Source organism: Rattus norvegicus, chromosome 19 (genome assembly GCF_021556685.1).
Source record: "Rattus norvegicus strain SHRSP/BbbUtx chromosome 19, alternate assembly SHRSP_T2T, whole genome shotgun sequence".
Taxonomy (NCBI): Eukaryota; Metazoa; Chordata; class Mammalia; order Rodentia; family Muridae; genus Rattus; species Rattus norvegicus.
The window spans coordinates 29,236,509-29,256,091 of NC_141552.1; the positions used below are offsets into that span (position 1 = coordinate 29,236,509).

The 19,583-nt window shown below is 44.1% G+C and overlaps 2 pseudogenes; both read left to right on the forward strand.

Moving 5' to 3' along the window:
- LOC103694293 (FUN14 domain-containing protein 2 pseudogene) lies at window positions 1-328 on the forward strand (annotated as a pseudogene).
- A 484-nt stretch (window positions 329-812) lies between these two features.
- Window positions 813-19,583, forward strand: part of LOC147999343 (protein PBDC1 pseudogene) — an 89,082-nt pseudogene continuing 70,311 nt past the window's right edge.

Consider the following 19,583-nt stretch of genomic DNA (forward strand, 5'->3'; position numbering starts at 1 on the left):
ATGGCCGCCAACAGTCAAGGAAACTTTGATGGAAAATTCGAGGCACTGGACCTTGCAGAATTCACTAAAAAGCAACCATGGTGGCGTAAGCTGTTCAGGCCGGAGGTTGGAAAGTTGGCGGCCACGGCTGTTGGAGGCGGCCTCTTCGTCGGCTGGCAGAGTGGAAAACGACGGAAAGACAGCCAGGGCGCAGCTGAAGATCCGTAAGCATCCGCAAAGGCCAGCCGAGGTCAGGAGCACAGCTGAGGAGGTCGTGTGGTTCGTGGAGAAGAATGTTCCGGTGACCGCAGGGTTTCTCGGGGGCTTCCTGCTGGGCCTGGCATCCTGAGGACTTCAAGTCGCTCTTATAGCAAACCTTATAGAGAATCTTATAGCAAATTTTATAGCAGATCCGATAGCAAATCTTACAGCCAATCTCATAGCGAATCCGAATGGCTTCCGCAGGCTTCTCCTGGTGCAAGGTTCTTCTAGGCGCGCCTCACGCTCCACTCGTCGGAAGTCACCATAGATGTGAACTCTTCCACTAACCTCCCAGCTTGGTTGCTGTGTCGCTTACCACAAATGTTCCTTTCCCCAGACGTGAAGTCCTTTTCCAAACTCCAGTTGGGAAAAGCAGCACGCGGTTACCGTAGTAACATACGTGGGTGGAAAGGAACCGAATGCATTTGCCTTTAAGCATGAAGGGATTTTGGTATCTTGGTTTAGGCTTTCTTTTTAAATGGGTTTTAGGCTTTCAAAAGAGAGGTATTTACACCTCATATTAACATCACTAAAAATATTGTATTTATACTTGACATAATTACATGGCCGAAATGGCAGTGTAAGCGCCGTGACTGAAAATATTGAATAATATTGAATATTAAGTGAACTTGTGCTAAAGACGTATGACGTAGTAAGTGTTATATAGTAACATATATATAAGTAAGTGGTAAGTGGGTCTCTATGGAAACCGCCTGTAAGAACTTCATGAAATACAACATTTAAACAGGAATCTTAAATTTACTTTTTTTTTTTTTTTAACACCCGAGTGCTCCATCTGCACAGACACCTCTGGGCCAGAGGAGTGCATGGGATCTCATTACCAATGGTTATGAGCCACATGGTTACCGGGAATCGAACTCAGGACCTCTGGGAAGAGCAGTCGGTGCTCTAACCACTGAGCCACCTCTCCAGTTCCTTAAGCAAGAACTTTAAAGAGACCTTCCGAGCATTTGGAAGTAAGAGTAGCACATGTGTCATAAATTATTTTCATCGAACACAATCTCCTTCGGAATTATTGTTTAGAATAAAAGTCTGTGTCTACTGTCCATTTTTCCACCATAGCTGTCACCGAGATCTCAACTCCAAGTGTAAAATCGTCTTCCGGAAGCCGGGTCTCCTGCCATCGGCACTGCGCCACAAGGCTCGCTACTTAATGGATTTCAGGTATTTTTGAATACATTATTTGTATAAAGGAAACTCCTCATGAGAGGTCAGGTCTACCCCAAATGAATTCTCAGATCTGTAAACGCTCCTTTGTGCCATGGTGTGTTTTTAAGGCCATATATGAAACAGAATCACTTTTGGACGTACCTTAAACAACGGCACCCTTTGGAAAAATCGAAACTACCGGTGGGTGTGTCCATTCGCCTGTTTGCGTTCCCTCGGTGCGTTTTTATTTTATTTGGGCCAGTGTAAGTTATTCTACTTGTGATACGTATTAAAAGGCAGCATAACCCGCCTCGATGTATATTTTTCTAAAAGAATTTGAAGATGATTTTTCGCTATTTATTGTGGAAACAGAAGTATAGTGATTTCCCCACGTACCCTTAGCTTGCCGACAGCAATCATGGAATTGTATCTGTTCGCCGATTACTGTAAAACGCCCGCCATTTTATTATTTACAATACGTATTTAGTACTGAAAAAAAATCTTTATTATTTACAATATGTATTTAATACTAAAAATCTGAGTCCTTTTAAAAACTTAAAAAATTTGTTTTAAAACTTTTGAAAAATCATTAGGATATATTTTATATATATACATATATATAATATTTTATGGTATTTTATTATATATTATGGTAATGCCCATGGAGGCCAGAGGAGGGAGTTGGATCCCTGAGACTGGAGTTACAGATGGTTGTTAGCTGGCAACCAAACACAAGCCCTCTGGAAGGGCAGTTAGTGCTTTTAACCACGGAGACATCTCGTAGCCTCAGTGAATACACGTTTAACCCCTTAGGACTTGGTTAGTATCCTTCTAGCCATCGTCCCGTTAGAACAGTTATAAAAGATGAATCTGGTTCTCCGAGCTATAATTAGGCTAATTTCGGGGTTGGGGATTTAGCTCAGTGGTAGAGCGCTTGCCTAGGAAGCGCAAGGCCCTGGGTTCGGTCCCCAGCTCCGAAAAAAAGAAAAAAAAATTAGGCTAATTTCACTCTTTGATTTCACCTCGACTTATTTCTACCGACCTTCGCCATCCGAAGGCTGCCAAACCTGCATGATCGTTAAACACTCAAACACCATCATGTCTGTTCAAAGTGTGAGTAATTGGAAATGCCTTCACCACAGGCTTAAAAGGTGCAAGGCTCTCCTTATCTGATGGTGATGTGGGGCGAGACAGCGCAGACTGCGACGGAGGCAGTTAGGGGGTGAAAACTGTAAGCGACCAACAGACACCCTTTGGTACAGGTGCAGAAGATGTGTCTGGCTCCCATCCCGATGACTCTTAGAAGCATCTCTGTACTGGAGATGGACCTTGGTGACCAGGGAAGCCCTGATGCAAATCTCCAACTGGCCCTCTGCCTGCAGCGTGGGGCAGAGGGCTCCCCTCCACCCACACTCTCTGACTCATGGCATGACTTCCTGATGGAAAGCCAGCATTTCTCTCAAGTATAACAATATTAATTATCGAGTCATTTTAAAACACGTGTGATGTATGTGTGCATTTATTTCAAAGGAATGGTATAAAGATTAAATACTTAATGAATCCATTTTTCATATCAATGATATATTTGCCCTCTGCCTAAATATATCTCTCCCTTCTGTTTCTCATGAGAACTACAGCTATCTTTATTATGTAATCAGCAATGCATCATTCCTTCTAAGCAGGATCTAATTTTAGCACCTTGATGAATGGCCTGGGAATGAATTCCACTGCCCTCCACAGAGAGGAATATACATCAGACCTGCCCAGGTGTGTGTCATCTCCTTGTCTCAGGGGCTCTCCTCTCTCAAGGGGCAGCCTGGCTTTTTCTGGATGGAAGCTCTAGCGTGCCTGTGTTTCAGTTTGGCAGGCAGTGCTGGTAAGTAGCCAGAGGTGCAGAGTAACTGGTGCTAGAGAGGTCTGCGTCTCTCCTGTGCCTGCATCACTGTGTAGAATATGGCATCTGGTGCTCTCTCCAGTTTACTCATGGGATCGTGTATATAGGACCACACTGAATTCTCCTACTGACTCACTGTTTGATTAAAATCAGAAACAATCAATCCCTTTGTCCTGTGTAATAGGGCCTTGTGTCATTTAGGATGGTCTTGAACTCTGTGTAGCTAGGGATGACCTGTAATTCCAGTTCCTCTAGCCCAACCCTTTGGGATTGCAGGTATGTGGCACCATATGAGGTCTAAGACTCTCTCTTTCGCCTCATGCTCTCGGTGACGTTAACGGGTACGTCTGCATATCAAGAGTTCACGGTTCAAATTTTAATTTTAAAATAATCGTTCAGTTTTCAGTTCTTCTGTGGGAGGAGAGTCAAGGCCGTAGTTGGTTCCCATTTTATAGATGTGAAAACTGAGACCAAAAAAAATGAAATGATTCATTGAATGAAGGCTTCTGGGATATGGTGTGACAAAGACTAAACCCCTTGGTTTCACACTGTAGTTTCCCATGTGCTTTCTTTTAACACCACTGCTGTGAAATGGAGCATAAAGGCTAAAGATGTTTGCTTGAGTCCGTGTGAGGCTCTGAAGTTCTTTGAACTGAAGCTGTTGATTCTGAGATGAATTTTTCAATTCGTGTTTGAATCATGAATCATGAGACTTAAGTTCAAGTCCTTGAGTAATAGCAGTGCCGTTGGACATCCCTTTTCTTCCTCAGTAGTTGCAGAAGACTGATTCTAAGAACAACATAGCTTAACCCGCCTACTCCCACACTGCTTGCAAAGTCATCCAGTCAGGCTGACTTCTCCTCACCTTAAGCATGGGTTTGTCTTACCCTTGCATATTCCTTCAGTGGTGCTCTACCCTACCCCTGACTCTCACCCCTCAGCCTGCCTAACTTGCCTGAGATTCTACTTGACTTTTGCAGTAACTAAAATAGTGTGTATTCACAAATTCTTTTTTTTTTTTTTCCGGAGCTGGGGACCGAACCCAGGGCCTTGTGCTTCCTAGGCAAGCGCTCTACCACTGAGCTAAATCCCCAACCCCGTATTCACAAATTCTTTAACATCCCTCCTTCCCTTCGACTTAAATGTGTTCCAGACTTCATAACTTTAACATCGTGTGTTGGAGCAACTGCCTTCCTAGAGACCAGACCATAATAGGTCCTGTGTCTCTGTCTTGCTTTCATCACTCACCTCGGTAGATGGGACGCCTCTGAGAAACGATGTTCAAACAGTTAAATGGGAGGTTCGCATCCTGAGGAATTTGACTTCCGGCCAGCAGCGACTAGCACCAACCACTCAGCCATCTAAGTGTCTTACCTCCTGCCCTTTTCAGACAGCAAGTTCCCCCTTGCTTCCCAGCAACCTCATGAGGAACTCCAAAGCAGAAATCACCAGTATTCACTATCCCAGAATTCCTGAGGTGCATATTCATTACTAGGCTAAGCCACTCAATTTTGGTATGGTTTGTCGAACCTCGATATATAATAATTACACCCATCCAGATGTTGTGCTGGCTGGGCTTAGTTGTCCTATGGTAGACGTCCTGAAAGCATTCCACCAGGTGGAGTAGCTCTGTGGATAATAAGTGCATCCTCACACTCTGAGAAGGATAAGTGAACTCCTAGAGTCTCGCCAGGACTGAGCTTCCAGTTCCGCAAAATAGTAACACAATAGATCGCACTTGCTGAGATCACAAGGGAATGGAGGAAGCCCCGAGTAAATGAATTCTAGAGCAAATGTGTATTGTGGACGCAGGCAAAGCCAGGACAGAGACTGGCGAATAGGATCCATGGAAATTAGCAAAGCCTTTCCTGGGCCAAGTCCAGCCTTCCTCTGTCCACATAAGAATGTGTACAAATGGCTGACCAGTGTGTACAAATGCTAGCAGCTACGGGTTTTTCTTTCAGGATGGAGAGCACTGAGACTGCTTGTGCAGAATAGATACACCGAGGCTCCAGGTTGTGTCACCATTAGGTACAGCTCCATCAGAGTGCACATAGCCCACTGACCCCAGATTTTCTTCATGAGTATCTATGTGTCCATTGTTTCTTTAGTCTCTGTCCTTTCTATTCCCCCAATGACGTTAATCAGGGTTGCAAGACCAAGCTGTACAAGGATTACCTCAGTGCCTTTGGTGACTGCCTTCCCTCCCCTGTCTGACTTCCTTATGTCCCTCCTGGTGTTTCTTTCCCTCCCCATTTGACTCTCTGGCTCCCAAGTCCTCATCTTAAAATCTCCTTTGTGGTAGGAAGTGAGCATACAAGTAAGGTCATGTTGGTTACGTTTCTCATAGACTTGACCGGAGCAACTAACGGGAGGAAAACGTTATTTGGGCTCATGATTTGAGAGAGACTTCGTCCACCATGGTAGAGAAAGCATGACAGGGGGAGAGGCTTATTTCATGGCAGTAGGAGCTGGTTACACTGGCTTGCTCAAATGGCAGCCAACGAAACAAGACAGAAGCAAGAGTGGGTAAAACCTTCAGAGGCTCTCCCACTGGGGCTGGCTCTGCTGGCTGGGCTCTACCTTTAAAGGGTCCAGGCGGTCAAAACAGCTGTGTTTCTCACATTCAGTTGCCAATCCCTGAGAGTTTCTTCCATTTAAAATATTCTCCTCAATGGCTCTCACTCAAATACAATAGTTTCAGCTTACACACAAACTTCACATGTAGATATATTTCGGTGAAAATACCTGCTTCTCACATTTTAACACTCTTTCAAACTCAAAGACAAGAAAGAGAATGGGGTGAGGGCATCAGTTGGGGAAGGGGCCTGAGAGCTATGGCTTTGGGGTTCCTGTAAACTGGATCGGGAAAGTTTGAGCCATGCAAGTTCTGGGAATGCAGACAAGGTATCTGGTGTCTTGACTTGCCAGTCTGGCATCTCCTGGGTTAAGCATCAAACTGTCTGCCAGCCTCAAAGACTCCCGAAGACTCAGAGACATCCGCAACATTGCTGGGCTATCAGAGTAAGAGGATTCGTCTCAAAGACACAGGTTCACACTGCAAGCAGCAAGGACCAGATTCTGTCTCTTGGGCCACAAGAATCTCAGAGTTAGGAGCCACTGTAGAATACTGTTCACGATTGAGCCATGTTAACACGCTCAGTAAGGATGGACCAGAGCATGTGAGACCTCCACAACCCCCGTCTCACTCACACACATCTCCACAAAGATGAGTTTATAAAAAGCTGAAAGAGCGAAAAGAAACAAACCGGCAGGTAGGAGAAGTGGGAGGCTTTTCATCTCAAAATAATGACAATCTAAAAAGACCTTAGATCTGTGTGCTCAAAGCACTCCCAGATGTAAAGAAAGGGAAGGGAAGTGTAAGTCACAATTAGAAAGTCTTTGAAAAATAATGAGAGAAGCGGGCAAAATAATTAAAGTTTTAGTAATTGGAATAAAAACCCCGAGAAATCAGTTGGATGTTAGAGGAGGTGTGGCCGTGAAGAGAATAAACAGAAGACAAATGATGTGGAAACACCACTCAAGAAGTCTTATGTTTATTGGCCAAGAGTTTTGAAATGGATTTTAAAGAAAATAGGAAGGAAGGAAATCAAGAGTTTCCATTTTTTAGATCTCACATGCTCAAATTTAAGAAGCACTTAAGACCCTGCTAAGGGCAATGCACCAATTCATTTGCAGAGGGTGAAACTTTAAAGCCACCATGGTGAAAAAAGAAGGACTGTCAGACCAGAATATGCTTTCCAGAATCCAGCAGGGTACTGTGGGATAGTTCCTTATCTCCTGAGTAAAACACCATCACTCCTGACCTCCTGACCGAAGGTAAAGTCAGGACAATTTCAGACAACTTGAGCAGGCAGAAGAATCATAAAGAAGAAAATCATAATGATGACACGAGGAACACATGGAAAACAGTGTGTGGAAGTCGAAATCAATCTTCACCTTCCACAAAGTATCCACTTGTGTTTCAAATCAATACTCAAATAAATTTATAAGCAATAAAAGGCATGGGACATTAACTGAAGAGCTCAATTGAGATGTATTTGTTTAAGAGCAAACTTGAAAAGCAAGAGGATAGGATGTGCCCTTTGCATAACTGAACTAGAATATTACCCAGAGCACACAGCAGCTTCTCCCACTGGAGATCAAAGTTGACTAGAAAGGGTGGGGAGAGAGGTAAAGCAGAGAGAACTGCTACTTTATCTGAAAGAGTAAACAGCTTTCTAAATTTTCATTACATTTAATTATTTGTGTGTCTGTGTGTGGAGACCTGTAGGTCAGAGGACAACTTGAAGGAATTGGTTCTCTCTTTCCACCACGTGAGCCCTGGGAATGAAACTCAGGGTGTCAGGTCCGGCTGCAAGTTCCTTTACCTGATAAGTCACCTTACCAACCCCTTACGGCTTCCGAACTTTCCTCCTCTTAAACCCAACGCAATAGCCAGTCTTTCAGTCTGTACCACGTCCAACATGATTTTATTGTGCTAACTTGCCTTCATAAGTTATCTCATGCTTATTTTCTTTGATTCTTGAATTTCTTTCAGAGGATTATGAAATCCAGAACTATGCATCCCGCCTAGTGTCCAGAAATCTCCTATGGAATGATCCACAAGAGCTCACAGAGTCCATGCGCTCAACTGAAAGCAGTGGGGGAGACGGATGAAGGCAGGGGAGGGATTTTGACCATCCTGTGATGGAGAAATGGCACATACCAAACCATAATATCACGTGAGGTTACTTGCAGCCTTGGCATCATGGGAGGTGGAAGTGTCGGTTAAGAACATGGGCATCGGTGTGGCACCGATCCGACTTGGATATCTAGCTAGCCACATTGCCACTCTGTGATCTGGGCAAGCGGGCACCTGGTTTGAATCAGTCTCTTATATGAAAAGGGAGACGTAGACGCATAGGAAATGTCTAGCACCGACTGTAGCTGTGTCCGTCAGCTTTCACTGTGGCGAACTGTCTGACGAAAACAAATGAAAAGGAAGGAGGATTATTTTGGATTACACAGTTTTGGCTGTGTTTGGCTGGCTTCCAAGAGGCAAGCAGAGAATCCGGGAAGTGGGAGCAGACATGTGGAAGAAATGACTGCTCACATCAGCCAGAAGCAAAAGGAAAGGAATGGGCCTCCTTGGAAAAAGACATACTTGACTAGGGCTCACCCCCGAGGACCTTCCCCCTTTGAATTAGATACCATCTCCAATGGTCTGTAATACTTTGCACATGAAATGTGCCTCCCCTTAAGAAGGGTCATGTATTAAAAGCACACACACACACACACACACTGAAATGGAGTTTGTCGGCATGGGCATCTGAGGGTCCAAACTGACCCTTCGTGAGACCAAGTCAAGCATCCAAAGTACATGAGAGCTGACCTTCAAGTACAGGGACTTTTGTCCCTGCAGCAGATCTAGACAGTCCTGACTACTATAGTGCCACACAAACTAGAAAGGGCTACCTAAAGCCACACCATCTTTTTTTTTTTTTTTTTTTTTTTTTTTTTGTAAACTTGTAAACTTATGATTTCTCTTCTGTCCCCAGCCAAACGGAATTCCATTGTGTGTGTGCACGGCAACTTCCTCATGCACTCATGTGGTGTGGAGGCTGAATCCATTCTCTAGTTATTGGGAAAGGGATCTACTGGAGGAAGGCAGGGAGTCATCAGAAGTGGGGGGGGGGAGGATGGAACCCATAATAGCAAAGTATTCTGAAAATCCCACAAGGAAATCCATTACTTTGCATGCTAACTCAACACTCTCCCTCCCTGTCATCCCTTTCCCTTCCTTTCCTCTTCCTCCCTGTCTGTCTCACAGGGTCTCACCATACGGCCTAGGTTGGATTTGAACTTGTAATCCTCTTGCCTCCTGAGAGTTGGTAGAGCAGACATGTGCTTTGGTGCCCACATACCTAAAAATAGCATCTGGCCTGGCTAGTTCGTTCCCTGGGTAAGGATGCTTGCCAGCAAGCCTGACACACTGGTTTTCACCCCAAGGGCCCACATGGTGGAAAGAGGTTGCACACACTCCTGCAGGCTGTCCTCTGCACCCCGCCCCCACCGATAACTAAATAAATATACTAAAATTTAAAAACGCCCTACTCGTTTATATGCCTGCCCTCTGTCACAGAGGTTATTAGGAGCAAATGCTGGGCTGGATGCCTCCTCAGGTGGACGCTGACCCAGTGAGGAGGCAGACGCAATAGGATGTTCAAAGGCAGCTTTTGAACTACGCAAGGAGATAAGGAAGTCAGCATAATAAGGAAGCACTATCATGCTCATGGGCCATTTAAACGGGATCAACTGCGATTCAGCAGGGCTTTGAAGCCATTTTCGATCACAGCAGCGCACACACTAATTTATTACTGTTTTATTACCCTTGAATTTTGCTTATAATTTTATTTTATTACAGTTTTCTTTTTTTTTACTATGCTTTTTCTTTTAAACACACATCATCTTCAAAGGATCATCTGAAGCACTTTCAGAAGTAGAAGGTCACTTCGCCCTCGGTCCCGGCATGCCTCGGATGAGGTCTGTCCCCTGTGTGGATGGAGCATCATGGTACCTAGGGATCGGCAGCTGCCCACGGTCTTGAGTCTGATATGACGACACCAGGCTCACCAGGCTGCCTGGATCAGAGAACCCCCTCAATATCATACCCACCCCCCACCCCCCGCCTTAGCCGAAATCATAGCTTGACCTGCAAAAAAGGCTAGATTCTATTTCAAGAACGTCTACTTTAAAAGGCCCGCAAACATGTGGGACATTTTGGGAAATGTTTCTATTTAAAAAAAAAAAAAGTCTTCTTTTTAACAACTGTTGGTGCCTCTAAGGGAATAAAACGTGGGTTATCAGGAAAAAAGCCACACGTGGGAAGCAGCAGCCAGGGCAGGATAAATGAGCAGCCCAGAGTCTCAGTGATCTTATAAACGCCGCGGGAGTGATAACCATAAACCCTCTAAGCTCTTTCTCGTAGTAAGAGGAGTCTGTTTTCTTTGGTCGTATAGCTTTTCCTTTTAACTGCATTTTTCAAATAGAAAGAATTTGCTCGCCACTGAGCCACTGATGAGCAACGTCCCTGACTTTACAGCGTGGGAGAAAGGGTCAGGATGGGAGGGCGGGATGGGAGCAGTGGCTGCCAGAGAGGCCTCCATGGTGTCTTTTCATCTCAATTCTCCGTTCCTTAGATGGGTAGGAGCTGAACTCGGAGCTCTGCAGGATGCCAAGGTGGAGGACAGAAGAGGCTGGGATTCTGTGAGGGTCTCTCACCAGGAAATACTGGGCACTTAGCATCTCTTAGGATAGAGCATTTTTCTCCTAGCTGCCGGAACACCATCTACACGGCTTCTCTAATGCTGCTCTGGAAACCAACGGGTGCCCCAGGGACCGGATCCAGGGCCCTGAGATGGACCGGGAATGGCTTACCCACCTTCGCGGCAGCTTCGGCTTCGATGTGCCAGGCTGGGTGACCTCGAGTGCTTCGTCTCTATCAGGCCACTTCTGACGACTCCTAATGTGATCCACATTCGGCACTCTAGTCGCAGGATTTATGAGGTCTAACAAGGGGAGAGAAGTGAGGCTGGGATCTAATTGTGACTGATGTGAAACAGACATGTAGAATGAATGGCTTTACAACATTTTCTTTGAAGTTTGTTAAAAGCAGTAAAGTGATATTCGGCATAAGTAAAACCTGCTGTTAGAGACTCGCTGCACTGGGAACCTTGGCGTTTGCTTTATTTCTTGAATTTTAATTTGCCACTAGGAGGTTTTGAAATTTTCTCTTTAGACATGGGATGGGAGAGAGAGAGAGAGAGAGAGAGAGAGAGAGAGAGAGAGAGAGAGAACTACACAACTATAGGGTGCCTTCTGTGTGACATTTCTTGGCCAGGTATTACAATAACAATAATTATAAAATAGAGTGTGCCGTTATAATAAAATGAAAATCAGTATGACATATGGTGACGAATATGCCTGTAATGATGAATTACATCTAAATCACACTTTTCCGTTCATCTTGTCTGTTGTTAGTTTTTTGTTTTTTGTTTTTTTTTTTCTTTTCTTTTTTTCCAGAGCTGGGGACCGAACCCAGGGCCTTGCGCTTATAAGCAAGTGCTCTACCACTGAGCTAAATCCCCAACCCTGTTAGTTTGTTTTTAAGATGGTATCTTGCTATGTATCCCAGGCTGGCCTTAAACTTGCGATCATGACCACCATACCCATAATTAAAAGAAATGGTTTATTTATTTTGGGGAGATGGTGCCAAGGTATGCAGTAGGCCACGGGGCGGTGCTTCTCAACCTGTGGGTCGCGACCCCTTTGGACATCAAAGGACTTTTTACGGGGTGGGGGGGTCACATATCAGATATCCTGTATATCAGATAGTTTCATTGAGATTCATAACAGTGGCAAAGTTACAGTTGTGAAGTAGCAATGAAAACAATTTATGGTGTATGTGTGTTTGGGAGGGGGTCAGCACAGCATGAGGAACTGCATTAAAGGGTCTCGGTATTGGGAAGGCTGAGAACCACTGCTGTAGGAGATCCTTCAGGAATCGTGTAGATTCCCAGGACCGAACTCGGGACATAGGGTTTGGTGGTAAGTGCCTTTACCCACTGAGCAGCCTCAGTGGCTGCCACGCCCAACTTTGTAATTCCTTTTTTTTTTTAAACGGAAGCTGGTGTGAGGGAGTACAAATGTCACAGGCTCACATGCTCGTTAATATCTCATTTAATTCTCCAGCATGAGTCTAAAAGATGGCAAGGTCTCAAGGAATAGGAGTGACACTTCCAAGATTAATGAACCGTTCGCAGGGTTCTAGACCTAGAAGTGGGAGATCCGGGTCCCCAAACTGTTGCCCGACCCCTTCCACTGAGGGATGGCGGCGACGCTGCCTCAGAGCACATGGGTAGGATTGTAAAACACAGGATGACAAATAAGGAATGTGCTCGGACATTCCTTATCAAAGGAATCAATGGAAAAATCAACTCTGGGGTTGGCATGTGTTTTTCCATATAACATAGGACGATATCTGGATGTATATGTAACCCAGATGTCACTAGTGTACCAGCTCCAGGGACAGGATTTCCTTTTAATCCTCAAATAACGCTGTAAGCCCCGAGCCGACTGCAACACAGGAAGTCCCAGCTTTATTCGTTTCTATGGCCCTCTCTGTCTCCTTCTCCAGAAGCCTCAGAGGACCATTTAGGTGCTCTAGCTGGTCCTGGTTGGTATTAAGCGTCTAAGAGGGCAGCTTGGCACCAGACACTCAATATCCCTTGATGGCTCTCCTCAGTTTGCCATACCCTCCCTTACAACAACTGCTGCTTCCTTGTCACTTCAGGATGGCCAGCCCTGGTCTAACCTGGTCACAGCTGAGATGGCACTGAGATCTCCACTCAGGTTTCACTGGAGTCTCTGGAGGTATAAGTTGTGTAACACAGACAGGATAGCTTGTGACTACGGCCTAGACTGGCATGCAACCTCAGGGTTCAGGGCTGAGATCGTTCCTAGAAACTTTAAGTTCTAAACCCAGGGCCATCACAGACTAAGTCCACTCCTTAGTTGCCCTTTAGCTCATCACCATGTTCTGACCTGACTTTGGCTTCAGTCTCACAGTAAAGCTACTTCAGCTTTCCCAGCTGCTTTGCCCAATCCACCAGCTCTCAGACTCTAGAGTGAGCTTGACCTGAGAGAGTAATAATGGACAAAACTTCCCCTCTGGAAGGTTAGCAGAGGCCCTCTGCTCCTGGTTCAATACAATCAGCAACATGAACAGTCTTTACCTGGCCCAGTTAATGAACAGCAATAGGTCACCACCCCACCCACCCCACCTCCACCCTCAGACTTTCTGCCCTCAGACTTTCTGCCCTCAGACTCTCCCCAACTGAAAGCCACTTGGCAATGGCATATACAGGGCCTGAAGAGCCCAATACAGGAGGAAGCTCTCCATTATACCAAGAGAAATGTTCTCCTCTGAGTCACTGGCTTTACTAAGTAAAAGGGCACCCAGGACATTGTCTTTGTGTTCTGCAATCTCTTGGGGGCAATGTTAAGATTAGAACATAAACACTTTTTCTTAGGAACAACGTTATATCAGCAAATATCAAGAGAAGGCCAAGTTATTGGGGTAAGAGGTGTATTATTCTCCATGGACTCAATGCTATGAAAACACAATACCTTCATAGCCATTGGGGTGTGAGGGTCTCCACTTGGCTACCACACTGCCTTCAGGACTTCTGCCCAGGAAGCGTGAGGGGCACTGGCTCCTTTCACTCAAGGGTGATTGGTCTTGGGGGGGCTTCCTGCAGGTACCAAAATTTGTAGTTGCTAACATCCTAAGTATAGACTAGTGTGCTAGTTGCATATAACATAATCATCCTCCTATACACCAATGGTTTATAACGGCCAATAAAATGTAAATGTCACCTAGGTAGAGGCGGTAATCACTGTTCGCCAACAATGCCACAGGATTTCACAAATATTTAATTTAAATATTTATCACGGAAGTACTATCGTTTTCTGATTCATGGAAATGATGTTTTTTACCTATACCTGGTTAGATTGGGAACATTATGTTCTAAAATGTGGTTTCTGTTCTCGTTTTTAGAATATTCGTGTGTGTGTATAATGTATATTTGCATTCTTGGTTCAGCTGATGAGGGGTCAGACCGGGCAGGGATGGAAGCCTGGAGAAACGGCAAGAGAGGAGCAGCTGGGCCAGGCCCAAAAACCTGAGCTTCCTATGAAGTTGTTCCCATAATTACACTCTCAGAGTTAGGATGTGGGGGACAAGCAGACAGGAGTGACATCAGCACAACAAGGGGGACATGTCCCCAAAGTCATCCTCAATAAAATGTTACACCAGTGTCTGAGTCAAAGGCCAAACCAAAGGGTTTTGAGTTTCTAGGAGTAAAGTGGGGCCAGACAATGGGGTCACTGTCCAGGAAGGAAATGAGAAAAGTCAGGAATGTTACGTACGATTAATTGGTGAGGACTTTGACATTTAAATTATGGCTATTGGGGGAAATGGATAGACCATAAGACCAGTGGGGGAGTCTCAGTAAAAACAAACAAACAAACAGCCCTTAAACATTTGCAGCAGTAACTCTAAAATTGGATGTCTTCATGCTTGGAAACTTCTTACTCATGTTACTGGATTTTTAGGGAATCTGACATTGCAGTAGAGACGATGAATGCGCTTGGATGTAAGACAAAAACTCTACTAAAGCAAGGGGAGAAAGAAAAGTTGAAAAGAGAGGCGGAGTCTCAGACTTCCCTGCATCACTAGACTACACAGATGCTCTTACATGCATCTCCTTCAGAAAAGGAGAGAGCTGTGAGCTCAGGCATTCCTAGCAGCTGACAGATGATGTCAATTCACAGGTACAAGCAGGGCAGTAAACTCCAGGTGACACAGACTGAGATAGAAACATACCCAGCCATGTATCCTAGTGTGTTTCTTAAAGTCTAACCACAAACACAAAACCTTGGCCAGACGGCGGTGATACACACCTTTAACCCCAGCATTTGGGAGGCAGAGGCAGGCAGGCTGTGAGTTTGAGGCCAGTCTGGTCTACAGAGTAAGTTTTAGAACAACCAAGCTTCCACAGAGAAACCCTGTACCAAATCAAACAAACAAACCCCAAACCAACCAAGCAAACGAACAAAAAACACACCAAACAAACAAAAGACAAAGACAAAATATTAAGACCAGAAGATGAAAAGAAGCATGACGTTTAGGGCAAGCTGTAGTAATTAGTGTAGCATTAATAATGAAAGTCAGAAACAACAACAAAAATAGTTGGAATTAATAAGCTAACCCAGCAATCTAGAATTCTATGTTAGGTAAGTATATGGATGATGTGTTCATACATAAACAGACACCTCTCTCTCTTTTTTTTTTAACATTTTAAAATTTTTTATCTGTATTGTGTGTGTGTCTGGTGCCAGATGAGGTCAGAAGAGGGTATCAGATCCTCTGAGACTGAAGTTACAGGCCTTTTTGAGCTGCCATGTGGTTGCTGGGAAGCGAACCCAGGCCTCCCGGAAGAGCAGCCCCTGGTTACAAACTTTGAATCATATCTCCATTTCCCTTAAAATGAAGGGAAAAAATAAAGATAATTCAGGAAAATTAAAGTTAAGAGAAGGTGTTGGTAACAGGAGAATCTCTAAGAAAGAGAACAGAAACCTGGATCCCTACAAAACATTAGAAATGACATCTGCCAATGAATGGAATGTTCCAGAAATAGTAAACAAGTATGTCACTTAAAGGACTTTGTTTAAAAAAAATACCCAAGTGTAATAGTAAGTGCAAGTGAATTAAACAATCTGCAATGAAAAGAATTTGTCAGAGTAGATTTTAAACAATTTTATACAATTTCTACCCATAGGTGACCACGGTAAGAATATAACCGTACAAATTAAGGATGGAAATATTACAAGATATATCTGGCAAAACTTTTATGTCAGGAACACATTAAAAATGATCATGCACTACTAAAAAGACTTTTTGAAATGTGTAAAAGGTTGGAACAGTTGATTCGCAATGGAAGAAAAACACCCATGGTCAGTATCATAGGAAAGACACAGAGCCATTGCTCATCAGAGAAACAATCACGCAAATCATAATGAGGCAGCCGTGGCGGCAGACACCTGCACACCTAGAGTCCCATAACTAGGGAGGCAGAAGCAGGAGGATTACTAGTTTATACCTCCAAACCAAACCAAACATGAAACCATAAATGGGATATCATTATATACCCTCTAGGACCAGCAGAGAACCTGTAAATAATTGGCACTATCACATTTTAGCAAGCATGTAGTTAGTGTGATAAGAATTGAGCGCAATACTGGTGTAGGAATTTGTTTACCCACATGAGGCTGAATGAACAAATGGATATACCCATGAGGCGTGTCGATAGAAGGAATAAAGTGCCTACACGTGAAAACATAAACAAAGATTGAAAACGTTAGCAGGACTTAGTGTTAGAAACACATCTCTTGGCCTAGCACTTGAGAGGCTGAGTCAGGAAGATCACTGACTAGTTCAAGGTCAGCTTGAGTTGCTCGGTGAGGCTGTGCGTACAAAATAAAACAAAATGATCCCGAAGTTTCAAAATCATTTGGAGATAAACAAAACAACAACAACAACAACAACAACAACAGCAGCAGCAGCAGCAGCAGCAGCAGCAAAACAACTGAGTACGAGAGGAATGATTCCATTTGTAGCATGTTTTCTCATAGGCAAAATTAATCTGGGATCCTAGGTACACACTAAGAAGAGTTGAAAGCACACGGCTAAACAAACAAACTTACATACTCAGCAGAATGGGTGATAATAATGCTTCTATGGGTCAGAAAAAAACCATCCTGCCATTTCAGGAATTCTCATTCCACACACACCCCCCCAAAAGAAAAAAAGAAAAGAAAAGAAAAAGAGCAAGGTCCTACAACATGCTTCAGTATGGCTACATTTTACAAACGCTGGTAACGGAGACCTAGGCACAAAATTCCACACATGTTAAATGTCCAGACAGGCAAATCCATTGAGACAGAAAGCAGATGAGTGGTTGTCTGTGGCTTGGGGGGAGCTGTGCAGAGCAACTGTTAATGGCTGTGTGCTTTCTTCAGGGCTGATGAGATGTTTTGGAACCAGAAAATGGTGGTGGTTGTAGAACTTTGTGAACATAACAAATGTCACTAAATCGTATACTTTAAAAGTTTACATTTGTGGTAGGTAAGTTGTATCTTAAACACACATACACACACACACACACACACACACACACGCACGGACACACGGACACACGGACACACTAAACCATAGTGGCTGGAGAGATGGCTCGTTGGTTAAGAGCGATTGCTGCTTTTCCAAAAGGCTTGAGTTCAGTTCCCAGCACCCACATCATGTGGCTGCCAACTGCCCACAACTCCAGGGGACCCAGAGGATTCCATGTACCGTGTTTTGGTCTTCTTGGGTACCTATTCTCACATGCACATACTACTCCCCCCCAACCCCACACATGTGCGCGCGCACGCGCACGCACGCACACACACACACACACACACACACACACACACACACACACATCATTGAAAATAAAATTCATCTTTAAAACCACTGCCATTGATATCTCATGAGAGATTATTAGAAACAACATGGTTTCCTGTCCTCAGTAGTTGTAAAAGGAATAGCTTTCCTGTGTAATAGAGAACTCTGGTAGGAAAATACAATGGGCCAGCAAGCTGGGGCAGCAGATGAAGGTGTTGCTGTCAAGCCAGACTACCAGAGTTCTATCCCTGGAACCCACATGGTGGAAGAAGAAAACCGCCTCCCGTGGGCTGTCTTCTGACTACACACATGCACGGCGGCGCTCCTGCCCACACACTTGCACTCACAAAGGAAAAAGAGTAAAAAAAATGATAAAGAAAATGCAATGGTTAAAAACAATTCCACTAAAACAATGAGGGGAAATGGAAAAATGTAAGGGGGAAAACTTAACAGGTACCTAGAACTGATGTGAACCATTCTACTAAATTCTACCAAGAGATTAATCTAAAAGTAACTTTAAGAATTTGACCGCACACCTCATCCTTACACGGCTTAAATGTTTGAATTTTTCTCCAAGCCTACTCTCATCTATAGTCCTGTGCAAATCCCAACAGGGCTGTTATGAAATTTGACAAAAATAATTCTAAAGCTAATCTAGATGGACACATAGGCAAGATGGCCAGAAGAGTAATGAGGCTGAATTTCATCTCCAGTTATTTAGTCTTCATCAGTTAGAACTGATGTGAAGCTGGTACAAGAAGAGAAGAAGATCTAGATGGAAAATTAACACTAGGAAGTGAAGACATAAAACAAATAAAAAGCAAACAAACAACCAATAAACAAAAAACAAAACAAGACAAACAACATCAACAAAAAACCAAGCCCAAACCTTCAACATGATTGGGACAAAGGAAACATAGCATCAAAATGATTGGGCAAAGATTTGATTGTTAGGATGTGGGGATGGCCTTGTCTATCCGCAAGGAAATTTGAATGAAAGATTAAATGTACAGACCAAAGAATAAAAGTACCAGTAGAAATGGAGACCTGTCATTCATTTCATCAGCAAGGCTTATTGAGGGAGATCTGTAACAGCATGTGAGCAATGCTAGATGCTAATGGGAAGAGAACCCAATGTAACCGGAAGTGGCGGCACATACCTGCAATCCTAGCACTGGGGAGAAGGGAGGCAGGAGGATCGTGACCATAAGGTCGCCATCGTAGAGGCCGAGAGTTTGAGGCCAGCCTGAGATAGTCTCATGAGACGCAACCATGACGTTGTAATCTTAAAATAAGAACTAAAAACTAAAGGAGAACAAAAGCTTCCGGGACCGGGCTGTGACTCAGCTAGGAGCATTCGCATAGCATGTATGGGGTCCCGGGTTCCGTGTCCGGCGTTGTAAAGCATCACATGAGACAGAACGCCTATTGCACAGAGACCTTCTTAAACAAAATTAAAGGGTGAACAAGAGGCCGCGGGTGGGCACTCGGCCTTATGAAGATGTAGGGTGTTGATGGCTTTGGTACATGATTTTGTCAGGCACTTTTAGCTGAAGTGAAGGGATCTAACTGAAATGTGTTTGAAGCATTCCAGATTTCTTGCTGTATGTACTTGGGAAGCCTAGCAGTGAAAAGATTCAAGTATCTGCTAAGGAGGCCATCCTGGATGTCCTGGTCCTACCCGTTTATCCTAACAGCTTGACAGTCCCCAGGAAAGATGGCTGCTTCTCTGACAGTTCTAACAGAAAACCTTTAGGAGGATTTGGGTCCAGTGTGGATCACAGATCCATCTCTGGTACACTCGGGTGGTCCAGAGGTGGGCCATGAGTCACCCTGGAAGTAGGAAGGGGGTAAGTTATGATATCCAAATGATTTACATTTCTCACTCACTGTAATGCAACAGTCCTATTACCAGAAGAAAGGAGAGGGCCAAGGGGCAGAACCCGATAAGTTCCTACAACATATATAAAGAGCTTCAACAAGTCAGTAATAAATAGTATTATCAAAAGAAATAGCACCGTGAAAAGCTACACAGCTCACCATTAATTAGAATTTACCTTTCCCCGTTCCATTCTTCTATAGCCTTGCCAAATGCTTCCCAAAGTAGAGTGAGCTAATTTGACAAATTAAGCTGTAATAATTTATCACACGATGTTAATACTGCCTAAGGAGTTTTTCCCTCCCCTTAGGAGATGTGCGGAACGTAGAAGCCTT